Source organism: Bemisia tabaci, chromosome 7 (genome assembly GCF_918797505.1).
Source record: "Bemisia tabaci chromosome 7, PGI_BMITA_v3".
NCBI lineage: Eukaryota > Metazoa > Arthropoda > Insecta > Hemiptera > Aleyrodidae > Bemisia > Bemisia tabaci.
This window is the reverse complement of record NC_092799.1, coordinates 48,133,916-48,149,610: the sequence shown is the minus strand read 5'-3', so window position 1 is coordinate 48,149,610 and position 15,695 is coordinate 48,133,916. Positions and strand designations below refer to the sequence as shown.

Sequence of the window (15,695 nt, the reverse complement as noted above, 5' to 3'; positions counted from 1 at the left end):
TGGGATCAGAAGCCTAAAAGTTCAAACATTTTTAATCAGAATCAAAACATGTGAGCTCTAATGAGCAGTAATACGAAACTTACCGTCTTGCAGTACAAAACTTGTACCTCAAACTTAAGCTTTGATGCGGTCTTGGATTGTGCAAGATTTTCAGTTGAGTTCACTGATGAGTGTGATCTACTGATGAGGTATAGAGAGACACAAAATTATAGATCTCTCGACGTGACTTCACCTTAATATTCCAATGCAAACTGCCTGAGCTGAACACTCTCCCCCATCAGTTTTGTACTGATCCTCATCAGAGCTCAAAATTGTTGGCTGTGATTGAAAGTTTTTGAACATTTTGGCTCCCCTCCCCCCCCCCTCCAAATAGTGTGGGTCCAGCACTATTTTACCCATTGTTACACAGTTTGAGCCACGGTTTTAGGTTTTTTCCTTCTTTTTTTCTTGATTTTAAAGGAGATAGTCCACAAAAGCACAATTTAAGGGCAGAGCTAATAAACTACTGTTTCACACAATTAAATAAAGTGTAGGAACTATTGATATAAGACTTTTAGGAGTAAATTTTACGTTCTTTTCAATGAGCTTAACAGTTTTTTTCTCAGATAATCGTGGCTGGAGATTTGAAGCAAAGTTTCTCCCAAAATCAGCAAAAATGCACCTTTTGCGTAGCTAATTTTTGAAGAGGACGTTAATTTTACCACCTAAAAATTAAGCTAGAAAAAACGAAGGAGGGTGATTTTGGCAGGTACTTGTATGTTCTTTCTGCTGGTTTTTGTGTTTTATTTGTGGGATAAACCGTTTTGGTATTTACAAAAATCTAATCATGGTGTAGGGAAAAGGGGGGAATGGGAAGGAAATAAGGACAAAACTATCGGGATCAGAAGAGCGTGTATGAACGTGAGAGAGGATCAGAAAGACAAGTGGTGGTGCGTAACCATAGATACATACAAGAGATATACATGATACAGTCAAAATCGTACAGGGTGCCACCCCGGGCGGGCTATGCCGGGTCTAGGACAGGGCAAATTTCTGAGATGCTACGTATCAAAGTGCCAGAGCTGGTCTTGATTGATACTACTCTAGGTATGTTGTCATTACCTGGGTGAAGCTTTATAATTCTGCCCATTCTCCAAAGCAGAGGAGGCAAGAACTTATCCTTTAATATCACTAATGTATTGACCCTAATATCGGTTTGTTTTACCCATTTACATCTTTGTTGCTGCTGATGCAAATATTCCATTGACCAACGTTTCCAAAATTTTTCATATAATTTTTTAATTAACTTCCAATTTGTGACCGACGAAGTTGGATGTTCTGCTTTAGTATTTAATATATCGGTCATTGCAGAACCAATCAAGAAGTGGCCAGGAATTATTGGAGAGAGGTCATTAGGATCGTTTGACATTGGCCAAAGAGGTCTAGAATTCAGGATTGCTTCAATTTTGTTAAGGATTGTTGAGAATTCTTCGAAATTAAGTACGTTTGTTGTTACAGTTTTGGAAAAATGATGTTTAAAACTTTTGACACAACTCTCCCATAAACCACCAAAGTTAGGAGAGTAACTAGGGATGAATTTCCATTCAACCTGTTTCTCTTGCAAGTAATTTAAAATTTCAGCTGGAAGGTTATTTCCAAACAACAGGGGTTGCCTAAGATTATTTCTAGCACCAATGAACGTTTTTTGCTTGATCCGAATATATTGTTAGAGGAATTCCGCGTCTAGATACAAATCTTTGAAGTGCTAATAGGAATGAGTAAGTAGTTAGATTAAATGTTATCTCCAAATGAACAGCTTTTGTAAAGCATATAAATACAACAATATACAATAAATTAACAGCTTTTTTGTTAGGTTGCAAGCGCACTTTGAATGGTCCACAATGGTCCAAGCCTATGACTGTAAATGGTCTCGCAGGTGTGACTCTTTCTTGTGGTAAGTTTCCCATCAACTGCGTTATGTGGGATGGTCTTACTCTACGGCATGGCACACATGAATTGACTATTTTCTTGGTCAACTTTAAACCATTAATTGGCCAAAATGTCGCTCTGACCAAAGAAAGTAATAACTGTGGGCCGCAATGTAACCCTTTGATATGCTCTGACGCAACAATCAAAGACGATAAAGGATGATCCTACGATACACTAGTTCAGCAAGCAACACCGCACTGCATAATTCCAATTTTGGAAGAGTTACTGGCTTTTTTGATGCAACCCGAGATTTAGAACATAATATATAACTCTGAAAATTTCCATTCAATAGTTGGGATGATATATATACACATGCGCCATAAGCGCGGGGAGATGCGTCACAAAACCCATGAACACAAATTAATTTATTTGAAGTTGCAATGACTTGCCTTGGCACGCGCAAGTTTTGAGCCAACTGAAGTTCAGTCACAATGTCTGTCCACACCGAAGTGTCCTCCGACGATAAATTATCATCCCATTGCAATTTTAGAGTCCATAATTTTTGATAGAAAAGTTTAGCTCTAATTATAATCGGTTGCAATAACCCAAGTGGGTCATAAATACTATTTATCGATGCTAATACTGCTCTTTTAGTAGAATCCTTAGGTAGTTGGAGCTTACAATTTAAAATGAAAATATCAGCTTTAGGGTTCCAAGTTACCCCTAAAACCTGGTGATCGTCTTCATATGACAGAATTAGAATGGTTTTGAGGTATCTAATTTAAAGCATTTAATACATGGGGCACGTTAGATACCCACTTTCGAAGTTCAAAACCACGTGGTGCTAAAATACTGATTACTCCTTTGATGGATGTTACAGCTAATGGTATTGATTTTTTATTAGTGACTAAGTCGTCAACATAAAACTCTTTTTTGATTGTAAGTGCAGGCTCTGGATAAATATGAGCTTTTTCATGTCCAGCTTGTTGCAGGCATCTTTCAGCCTGGAAAGAAGCTGAACCAGTCCCATACGTCACAGTGGTTAGCTCAAAAATTTGTACCGGCTCATTTTCATTGAAACGCCACAGAATTCTCTGCAACCTTCTATGTTCAGGGTCTATTTTTATCTGACGATACATTTTTGTAACGTCAGCTGTTACTGCAACCGCAAATCTACGAAACCTTATCAGTAAATCAAAAATGTCATGCTGAATTTTAGGACCTACGTGAAGAATTGAATTAAGAGAAATACCATTAGAGCTAGGCGCTGATGCATCGTATACTACACGGCATTTGGTTGTTAAGCTACTTTCATTGAAAGCCCGCCCGGGGGTGGCACCCTGTACGATTTTGACTGTCGACGCGCACGGAGAGCACTCAGCTGATGATAAAATCATCGGATAAACTCATAAAAAATGGGTTTGAAGGTTATGAGGGTTATAGGTTTTCAAAGTTAAAATGTTACCAAAAATGCACTTAAACGAACGATGACGATGAATCCCAAGTCTCGCGTCACTAGACAAGGTCAAATCGCGTCGGGGTCACCAAAACTGTAGGGAAAAGGGGGGAATGGGAAGGAAATAAGGACAAAAACTATCGGGATCAGAAGAGCGTGTATGAACGTGAGAGAGGATCAGAAAGACAAGTGGTGGTGCGTAACCATAGATACATACAAGAGATATACATGATACAGTCAAAATCGTACACATGGGTTTTCTCAATTTGGAAAAATTCAAAATGGCGGAGTCCTGAGCACCAGCGGGGCGAATACTGAAATGATATCAACTCCATGTCGCCGTTTTGTCGTTTCGCGCCATCGACTGAGTGGCTCTCAATCAATGGGGCGACACGACAAAGCGGCGACATACGATTGATATCATTTCAATAATCGCCCCGCAGAAAATTTTCCTGAAGTTTATGTGAGCATTTTCAGACTTCTTTAACACCTAGGAAACGAAAAAATTGGTTTGGTTGTTTGTCGTGCTGTGTAATCAAAGTAGAGTATGAAGAAAATGATGTAGTGAAATTCAAATTCATTATTAGGATTTGTTAAGTAATTCCAATTTTTGAGAAAATCAAAGCACAGAAAGGACACTCTTCAGTTGCAGTGTTTCAGAATCTTCACCAATTATGATCAAGCAAATGTATGTAATTCGCTGAAACTCCTACTGAATATTCTTCATGATTTTATGATTCTCTAGATGAAAATTTTCAGAAGATTCACACAGTAGTTTCCTCTCTGAAAGCATGAAACTTCCCTCAGGGCAATAGTTCAAAAAAGTAATTATCATTTGGCAAGCGAGAATTTATCATTGTATAATCAATTTAGATCTAACCCTATGGCATAAATCCTAGAAAAAATGAAATTTGCCGATGAATATTGGCAAAAATAAGATGGAAGTTCAATAGACGAAAAAACTGAATGAAAATTAAAAAGACCAAGACCTTTGACAAATCCACAGCCAGGACCCTTTTCTTGCTAAATGCGCCAGGTAATTTCAGGCACGGTGACCGGTATTTTGCATGTACTATAACAATTTTTATTGTTTCAATTGTACCAATTCATACTAAATAAATAAAAGATCACATAGTTGTGCAATACAGGCACCATCACCAGTTTTTGCACGGAACTAAACAGCAGAGGGAAGTAATTTCAGTTAGGTAATTAAATAAATATTTTTATTAAAATTTTTAATATTAGAGACAAAGATAATTAATTTAATTATTTTATCAGTGTAATTGATATACTTTCGTTTAGTTATTTGTCTTTTAATTATATAACTAAAGACTACAGGTGTCAGGTGAATAACCTAAACTAAGTACTAGCATTATGGCGAGTAGTGGAAATTGTGGTTTGAAGCATTCAAATATCCCTTTTTTCTTGCATGTTTTTCTGGCCCGGCAAGATCAGTTACACTTCTTAGACACATTAGTAGAGAACTTGATGCAAGTTTTCACCTGTAATACACCACTTCAATTACCTACCGAATGTCGGAAACTAGCAAAATTAGAATGCTCACCTGAAAATACATGAAATAAAGCAGCTTGCTCACTTCAGGAGCTAATACTTCAACAGTCTTTCCATAGATTTCCACCCGGTTCGGCTGCTCATTGGGCTTCGGTTGCGGGATGGCTCGAGAGCAACATTGCCACGTGTATAGAATGACCGCATGTTCCAAGCCCTCTTCCAACAGTTCATTCTGGAGCATTACAAATAGATATTTTACAGGATTGGTAGATTGACAACTTCTAATTCACAACATAGCAAAGCTCTGAATTTTTAACACGACCAGAACCAGTGTCGATTAAGCTTCAATAAAAAACCCTGTTGACTGTTTTCGGTGCACTTACTATAAAGGTTCAAAAATGGATACATTTACATTTAAAAGTCGATCTGCGATGGATTCTTTGGATAGTTTGAAATTTTTAAAATTGAAATCAACGTTCAGATGACCTTCCATCAAAGAAACACATAAAAATCTGATTTTATTCTAAAATAGATGCCTCTACCAATTTTGAAAATGTCTGCTTTACATAAGTTGAAAACACTTGCATGGAACTCTCTTATCAGATACAATGTTTCTGATCCTGCCGCGGCTCTGAAATGATTTAGGTACGAGTGAACGAGTCATATCATTTTTTCTGAGCACCGATTTAAGCATGTTACCTGTAGTTCTTGATATTATTCATTCCCTGCTCAAAACTTGCGATTTCCTCTCATTTTTCTCAAAACTATCTTGGAAAAGCTCCTAAAAATTATGAAATATCATTTATCATCCATTCAATTAAACGGATTAACGGTGGTCGAGCAGCAGAAATGTGAAGCTTCCCAAACTGGCATGAACGGTGGCTTCTTTGCTACGCCAGTGACAAACCCATTCCAGTCTTTGAAGTTGATATCAAAGTTAGCTTGATAAATGACAGAGCATGGCTGAGCTTCGAAACATGGTTGATCAGGTAGCGTAAGCCCATCTAAAGCGTCGATGTTGGGTAAGGCATAAGTTAATGTTACCTTACTGCCGCCATTTTGAGCAAAACTCATTTTTGAGACTCCCTGCTTGTGCACAAGACCATCAAAGACCTAAAAATGTGACTTAGCAAGTAAGCATTGTTGTACATGGAACTTAGAGAAATGAATGGTTTTGAAAACATACCCACTCTGTTCAAATGAAAACGGAGAGTGCAGTGTAAACCGAAAATAAATATTCTTGAGTGTCGCACAATTCAATACCAGAGAAGGTTGACGGTGGAGAGGAGATAAAATTGGTCAAATAACTTTGTGCCCTCAAGAGGTAGGACAAACTTGTATAAAACTATCAGAAGCAATGCTGCTAACTTGAGGTAGAAGTGTCGTCAGCTACGTTGGCACTTGAATACATATCATTCGCAAGCAACTAAAATGTAGTCGTCCATCAGGAATCGATGATTGACAAAGCTCACTATCAGACTGCTGTCAATCCTCTATAGCTGCTCGACAATTGCATAGCAATTGCTTGCAAGTGGGATGAGGGAAACAAGTGCCAACTTAGCTGACGACACCTCTAGAGAGCAGAGTAAACAGGTAATTGCAAAAAATGTAGACTTGCAACAATGGAAATAAAACATAGGAGTGGAAGAATGGGTCAGTTGTGCTGGTCTCAGAATCATATTATGATACTTCATTCTTGCAGATCAACTAAAAATGATGACATCTGGCCAAACAGCAAATTTCTGTGTTGATTATTAACCGAGGTATCTCACCTAGAAAAACTCGATTCATGACATCATCCACCACAGTAGGACGTATCATATTATGCACTACCGCAGTGGATGACATCATACTTAAATCGAGTTTTTCAGGGCGAGATATCTCGGTTAATATTCAAGGTAGAGAGTTGCTGTTGGGACAGATCTCTTCATTTAGAGCTAATCTACTAGACTAGAACCAAGCGACAAAATATGATTCTGTTACCAGCGCAACTGACCCATTGAATGAAGAAAGAGAAATGAGAGGGTGAAACAGTGGCTAAGCTATCGATTCGCAGGGAAGAGATGGTCTTAGTGAGCTTTCAAAATGATGAAATTGGCCTCATTATCACAGCATGACTACATGCAGACACACTAACTCTTTCCTTCACAGATTAAACAACATGAAAGTGAAAGAAGGAGAGAGTTAGAGGACGTTTGGGGAATGAGGAAGTTACAATTCTTGAGGAGGAAATTTAGGCGGGAAATACCTGGCAGTCGAGTCCGAACTAGGACCATAATTAGATGTAGCAACAATATTCACAGTTCTTGCTATTTGCAAGGGATTGGGAAACAAAACCTGTAAAACACTCTTCACTATACTCAGAGGTTCCTTCGTTAAAGTTAGCTTCCGTCTCACACACAGGAATCGATTGTTGAAATTCTTATCAGCATGCCCAGGCCTAGGGGATTAAGGTCTTCCAGGCGCAAAGCTCACAAGTTCCTTACCTTGTCCTGGCGTACCAACAGAGTTTCATGAACCGGTCTGCATTCATTTATTGACTAGATAAGATTAGGAGATACCTTTTGGTCCATGGAGGAGTCCCCAAGACAAGTCCAGCGACAGACCAAAAGACATGTTCCGTCACAAGAGTCTGATGACAGTTCTGTTGTAACATCGTGCGTTATGGGAACTTCACTACGTTCTCGTAGAGAAATCAGTACATAGTGTAAGCTTCCGCGATTTAGTTGAAAGATTGCGATTGAAAGGGCAAAGGAATACATGAAAAACGACTGACTCATACCTATAAAGACCTAGAGTACCTGTACAGGTACTCTATAAAGATCCACTCAGAACTTTGGTTTCTCCACACTTCCCATGGCTTCTTCTTGATTTTCGTTGACCCTGGGGTTAAATCATCGTCTCGAATTGGTGAAATACTTCTAAATGAGCAGAGAAGATGACAGTTTTAACGGCTGGTAATAAAAAAAAATTAAAACTAATTGAGCGAAGCGGAATTTTGGGCACCGGCATCAGCTCAGCTGTGTATGAGCGGGAGAATGCCAATGCATGCATGGCCGCCATGTTGAATTTCAAACAGCTGGACGAATATCGAATATCGTATCGAATGCGATTGTTCGATTATCGCACTATCGATTCTTTACCATAGCTTCTAACGGGGACACAGCTATAGTCGATCGTTCACGAAGTTTGGCAAAAAATCCGCCTCAACCACAGATTCCGTTCTTCTCGCACCGGCTCACGGAGGAGAAAGGCCGCGGCTAGAATTCTTACGATCAGCGACCTTTCTCCTCATTTTACTTTAAAACTTTCAATCCTAGAGGAAAATGTCATAGGACCCGAAATAACAACCGTAAAATTTCCTATCGGTTCATTACACAAAATTTTCGAAAAAATAATTTTCGTGACCAAAAATAAGGGTTTTAAAAAGGGCGCAGGCAAAAATTCTTAGGATCAGCGACCTTTCTCCTCATTTTACTTTTAAACTTTCAGTTTTAGAGGAAAATGTTATAGGACTCATAATAACGGCCGTAAAATTTCCTATCGGTTCATTACACAAAATTTTCGAAAAAATAATTTTCGTGACCAAAAATAAGGGTTTTAAAAAGGGCGCAGGCAAAAATTCTTAGGATCAGCGACCTTTCTCCTCATTTTACTTTTAAACTTTCAGTTTTAGAGGAAAATGTTATAGGACTCATAATAACGGCCGTAAAATTTCCTATCGGTTCATTACACAAAATTTTCGAAAAAATAATTTTCGTGACCAAAAATAAGGGTTTTAAAAAGGGCGCAGGCAAAAATTCTTAGGATCAGCGACCTTTCTCCTCATTTTACTTTTAAACTTTCAGTTTTAGAGGAAAATGTTATAGGACTCATAATAACGGCCGTAAAATTTCCTATCGGTTCATTACACAAAATTTTCGAAAAAATAATATTCGTGACCAAAAATAAGGGTTTTAAAAAGGACGCAGGAAAAAATTCTTGTGATCAGCGACCTTTCTCCTCATTTTACTTTTAAACTTTCAGTCTTAGAGGAAAATGTCATTGGACTCATAATAAGGGCCGTAAAATTTCCTATCGGTTCATTACACAAAATTTTCGAAAAAATAATATTCGTGACCAAAAATAAGGGTTTTAAAAAGGACGCAGGAAAAAATTCTTGTGATCAGCGACCTTTCTCCTCATTTTACTTTTAAACTTTCAGTCTTAGAGGAAAATGTCATTGGACTCATAATAAGGGCCGTAAAATTTCCTATCGGTTCATTACACAAAATTTTCGAAAAAAATAATATTCGTGACCAAAAATAAGGGTTTTAAAAAGGACGCAGGCAAAAATTCTTATGATCAGCGACCTTTCTCCTCATTTTACTTTTAAACTTTCAATTTTAGAGGAAAATGTTATAGGACTCATAATAACGGCCGTAAAATTTCCTATCGGTTCATTACACAAAATTTTCGGAAAAATGGGAGAGGCGATTGAAAGGAATACATACAAGAAAAACGACTTGTACCTGTAACCACTCTGAACTTCGGTTCCTCCTGCTCCGCACTTTCCATATTGCTTCTTCTTGATTCTCGTTGGCCCTGGGGTTAAAGCTTCGTCTCGAATTGATGAAATTCTTCTAAATGAGCAGAGAAGATGACAGTATTAACGGCTAATGATTCAATAAATTAAAATTAATTGAACGATCTGGAGACCGGTCGTGAATTCGTGATTGAGTGGGAAAATGCATGGCCAGTGCATGGCCGGGCCGCCATGTTACATTCTTCAAACAGGTAGACGGGGGATTTCGTGCTAAACTATGAAGTATTCCTTGGTTATTTTGATCGTAGAATTCATTTTTGACCTTACTTTTCTGAATCTAATGACGCAAATACACAATTATAAGCGTTCTTTCAAACTTTTCGTAGGAACATAAAAATATAAGTAACTACTCAAAGATAAATTTTACTCGTTCTTGTGGGCATTTCGTATTGAAACTCGGAATTTTGAGGGACTTTTGATCGTATAATTCATTTTTGACCTTACCTTTGTTGATTTGTTGACACAAACAAATGATCTCGCGGGGGTAAAATGAAAATAAGGTACTCAACGATGGATTGTACTCGTTCTGGTAGACTTTTGTGTTGAAACTTCGCAAACTAATGGTATTTGGATCGAAATATTCATTAATGACCAAACCTGTGCTAATATATATGATAACACAAAATGAGGGGGGGGGGGGGGGGGGTCAGTGGCGTGCGGTCCGGATATGTATAAGGCAAGCACTGCTTGCCCAAATATTTCAGAAGAAGAGGAAAATTACACCTATTACATGTTTTAAATTGTAGCAAATATTATTGATAAAATGTATTAGTAGGTAAGTAAATTGCATTAAAAACAGAAAGAGAGAGAGAGAGACAGTAAGCAGACAGATAGCAGCCACAAAAGTAGGAAAGCGGTAGCGGAGGGAGGTATCGCATCGAAGACCATGCTTTGGAGAATCGCTTGCAATGGGATGAGCGGAGAGCCAGACGGAGCCAGACGCCAGACTGCTCGGCGGCGGAATCAAGGCGGGAGGGGAGAGCGGTACGTTCCCAGTCCGAGCGCTTCTCTGATGCGCTGATGCGCTGTCCTGTACCCTATCTTCCCGTCGCGGTTGCGACTGCGCCCTCCGGGAAAAGTGTGTCCTCCATTTCAATAATATGTCGCTCACTTGGATCTAAATGGTGATGAATAGGACTATTCTCACGCATGTTTTAAACGCAGAGAGATGTTTTTTTGAGAAATTTAAATAACTCAAAAAATTCTAAACGCTGTGGAGTAACGACTGGATATTCCTCAAATGAGTGGCAAATGGAAATCATAAGTAAGAGAGAATGAAATAAAACCATTGTTTTTCAAGACGTTAAATCAGATTTCATACGAAAAATAGAGTAAATTGAAGTTCGCGAGGATCTAAATTTTAACAATTGTCAAAGGAGGTTCCCTGAGGAGGGGGGGGGGGGGGGGGGGGGGGTATTTTCAAACTCTTAGTATCAGGGTGAAAATAAATTATTCAAAGATAGATTTCACTAGTTCCGGTTGAAAATGCACGTTGAATAGTTGATATACTAATTCAGGGACATCATTCCTATGATTTATCAACTTGGTTTTCAATCGTTTGGCTTTTAGTCGTTTTGTAACCCACGGCGACACGACTACTCCGACTAATCGTGAAATCACCCTTTAAGTGATGTAGCGTAATTTCGTAACACGCACCTGCAGGAAGAAATGGGAGAATGAATGGAATGCGGAACTGAGAGATGCGGCCCGCGTCCGCCCCGCGTGCCGACCGCAGGCGCAGGGGGGAAGATGGGGGGAAGCGGAGGACGAATCGGCTTAGAGGAAAATGAGGAAATCCGGCGGTTTGGAGCAAGGCTCCTGTAGAAATAGCTATGAAGGGCCGTTTGTAACTAAAGATACGAATGTTGGCAATATATAAGAAATGGTGTAATATATGAAATATTCAAGATATATATGAAATTTTGAAATATATATACGAAATTGTCGCAATATACAAGAAATATGTCAATATTTAGGAAATCGACTCCAAAATATGTGGCGAAAATCGTGCAATATATAAGAAATCAACTTCACAATATATATGGCGAAATTCGTGCGATATACAGGGTAATCCATAAGTCCTTTCCATCCCCTCCAAATTTTTACCTAATTGAGGCAAAGATTTGAAACCTGGGGGATGTTCTTAGGTTAAAGGGAGCTACTTTCTGGCCCCCTAAAATTTTCCGGGGAACCCTTAGGGGGGAGGGGGGATGAAAACCAATTATTTTTTCAATTGAGAAGACCCTTTTTTTTGTACCTTGTTCGAAAGAGCATCAAAAAAGGAAACTTTTCGGGTGAACCAGAAGTCAGTATCTCAAACCGTTTCAAAATGGCGTTCGGTTAAAATTCAAGATGGCCGAAAATTGACACCGATTGTTTGTCAATGGATTTGCTCGAAAATCGGTACCTATCTACGGGTGTTTTGTCAGGAGTAAAACGAATTTGAAGTTAGATTTCTAAAAAAAAAAAAAAAAAAAAAATCGGCCTTTTTGGAATTTTTTTCTTTAGAAATCTAACTTCAAATTTTTTAATCTCATGCCAAAATACCCCTAACTCCCAAGTTTCTGAATTTTCGGCCATTTTGGAAATTTGTTGTTTTTTTAGAAAATCTAACTTCAAATTCATTTTTCTCCTATCAATATACCCGTAGATACCGATTTTCGCGCAAATCCATTGACAAACAATCGGTGTCAATTTTCGGCCATCTTGAATTTTAACCGAACGCCATTTTGAAACGGTTTGAGATATTGACTTCTGGTTCACCCGAAAAGTTTCCTTTTTTGATGCTCTTTCGAACAAGGTACAACAAAAGGGGTCTTCTCAATTGAAAAAATAATTGGTTTCCATCCCCCCCCCCCCCCCCCCCCCAGGGATTCCTCGGAAAATTTTAGGGGGCCAGAAAGTAGCTCCCTTTGACCTAAGAATATCCCCCAAGCTTCAAATCTTTGCCTCAATTAGGTAAAAATTTAGAGGGGGTGGAAATGACTTATGGATCACCCTGTATATCGCACGAATTTCGCCATATATACTGTGAAGTCGATTTCTTATATATTGACTCATTTCTTTGTATATTGCACGATTTTTGCCATATAGGTAGTTTGGAGTCGATTTCCTAAATATTGACACATTTCTTATAAATTGCGACAGTTTCGTATATATATTTCAAAATTTCATATATATTTTGAATATTTCATATGTTACATCATTTCTTATATATTGCCAACATTCGTATCTTTAGTTACAAACGGCCCTTCATAAATAGCTCTGGCCGGATGAGCGACTCTCCTCCCTCTCCATTCTCTCCCGTTTTCTCTCTGCTACGTTTTACTCCGCGAGCGCGGTCCTGCCCCCCGTTTTGCGCCGCGCCGGTGCCTCACCTCACCTCTACCCCTTGCCCCTATTCATCATTGCGTTCCCCTCTCGCTCTCCTCTCCTCCAGGTTCGGTAGCTCTCTCTCTCTCTCCGCCGCGCCGCATGCCGCTGTCGGAAGCCAAGCGCGGCAAGCGGAGCGCCCAATAATTATTTGCTGTCTTCTATTCAGTATCAGTATTGTTTCCCACATTCTTAGCCATATTTATATTGTTTCCCACATTCTTAGCCATACTTATATTGTTTCCCACATTCTTAGCCATATTTATTAGTTGTTTCTAAGTATTTTGTTCGGCAAACACTGCGAAGCTAATGGACGCCACGTCACTGATACAATCAGTTGGATTTTCATTTTAAAACTTGATACGCTTACAGTATTTTCATCGTAGAAGTCAATTTTCGCCTTACTTTTGCTCGTTTGACCAAAATTTATCATTCTTGGAGTTTATGAATTGTTGGTCGGGGTTAGAAAAAAGCTGTTATTCTAGCTTACAAAGGACCCCGCACACCTCTTATGGGAAACTGCACCACGAGGAATAGCCTTCTGACCTTTATCATTGGATTCTCCTCAAGATGCTGATCAAAAGTTATAGTTGCGCCAACTTTCTACGATGCACCGTTTTCGCAAAAAAGCTATGTGAAGATTCAATTATTCGGCGACTATGAATAAAAAAGAACAAAGCATTTGAGAACAAGCCCGATATAAATAAGGAAAAAACGTACCTAGCGCGTGTCCGTCTTCTTATCTGTACCTGCCGACTCTAGGGCTATCCCCCTCCTCCCACTCTCGATGCGTCCGTTTGACGCTCGTTTTCCTGTTCATATGCTCCTCACGAAATTGGCGGTGTTGCCAATTTATTTTTTTAAAACCATCATTAATGAATGTATTTGTGCTAAAGTGAACTACTTACATGCATAGCTAATGGAATAATACGCTGTCACGATATCGTCACCTTCCAGGCAAAGTATCACAAGCGCCATGCGACGTTTAAAAGTTTCCACCGCTATTTTTTTTTTTTTACAGAGAAATAGTTGGTTGTAGTTGTCCGAAAACACTGAATTGTTTTTGTGCTGCCCATAAAATTCAATGAAATTTTCGAACAGATTCAACCAATAATTTCTATGTAAAAAAATAAAATGGCGGCGAAAATTTTTAAACGTCGCATGGCGCTTGTGATACTTTGCCTGGAAGGTGACGATATGTTGCTACCTAGATCAGTATCGGTGCCTCGAAGAATTGAAGGCCTCTCCTCCTTCAATCCTTCAAAAAGCTCTATCACAACCGCTGAATTAATGTAAACGAAAATGAAACTAAAAATTATTAGTGAAACCAGGCAACGTTGGATGTCGATCACTGATCGACGATTCAGAGACATGGGGAAGAGGTGAATAGAGCGGTAGAGAGAGAGGAACTGATTTGGATGGTCGAGGAAAACGGCGTGCGGAATCCGAGATAAGACTGCCGGTCGGTGTGGGAGTTCCCCTGATTTGTTCACTCAAGTACTGAAATTAGGAATCTTTCTAGCTTTTTATCGCCGAATAATTGAATCTTCACTTAGCTTTTTTGCGAAAACGGTGCATCGTAGAAAGTTGGCGCAATGGACCACTAGACTAGGTACGAATTTCAGCATTCTGATACATGTTTCTTCACCAAAATTTAACGTAGAACACGATGCGCACAACGAAAATTACCGAAATCATTTCCTTACGAAGATATTTAATGATTCTTGATGCGTGAATTCAAACCACTCGCTCATGAAAACTCAATGCTCTACGTAATTCACATCGTGCGCTAAACGTTATATCATGACAGTCTCTGCGATATAAAAATCTGGCAACCTCAATCTTGACGCTTTGGCTCAGCTGTAACACATTGCTGATAGTTTGAACAATACATGGCGGGAAATGAACATTGCTCGATTGAGAAGCTTGCTGAAACCGTTGTAGTGCGCGATTTGACTAACGTAGAGCTTTGAGTTTCTTGTGAGCGGGCAGTTCAAATTCCTCGTAACCAATGTGAAATAAAAACGTTAATATCTTCGTTAGGAGTTAGTTTCAGTAATTTTCGTTGTGCGAATCGTGTTCTACGTGAAATTCCGATTGAGAAACATGTATCAGATTGCTTAAATTCTTACCTTGTCTAGTGGTCTATTATAACTTTTGATCAGCATCTTGAGGAGAATCCAATGATAAAGGTCAGAAGGCAATTCCTCGTGGTGCAGCTTCCCATAAGAGGTGTGCGGGGTCCTTTTGGGCATTTAATGGAGAGAACATTAAGTAATACTACATTTTCTATCAATACTTTTGAGTGAAGTGTTCGTTACCTATATTTGTCCGCCCTTTTGTTACCTTACCCATGAGTCTCCAAAACGCACTACTTCCTGGAATTGTGCTCTTCTCAGCCGACTCTCATATTGAGTCTAGTAGAAAAGGGCTGAAAAAGAGTTGCCGTTGAATAATAAAAGGCATCGAAGGGTGGAAAAGGGTAAGTATAGAGATGGTATCAAAATGACTCAAAAGGTAGTAGGAGGGGAAAAATGCAGTTTTAAGGGAGTGAGATTGGGCTGAAAAATCGCGTATTGATGTGAATCAATTAAAATAAGTACGGTAAAAAATGGGATCTTCGATGAACTTACCATCAAGTATATCAACAATTCAGCATTTTCAACCGGAACTATTGAAATCTATATTCACTCTGATACTAAAAGTTTGAAAATAACACCCCCCCCCCCCCCCCCCCCTCGTGGTGTGCGGTGGGTTTAGTGACAGGGCAAGCTCTAGCGTTCGTAATCGGAGGGGAGGGCGGGGCGGGGGTTCAACGTAACCTATACTAGGGCCCACGAACGATGATCCCTGAAAAATCGG

The 15,695-nt window shown here is 39.2% G+C and overlaps 1 pseudogene; it reads right to left on the bottom strand.

Annotated features, from left to right (window-relative positions):
- Positions 1 to 5,950, bottom strand: part of LOC109040490 (cytoplasmic FMR1-interacting protein-like) — a 41,560-nt pseudogene extending 35,610 nt beyond the window's left edge.
- Positions 5,951 to 15,695: the final 9,745 nt, after the last annotated feature.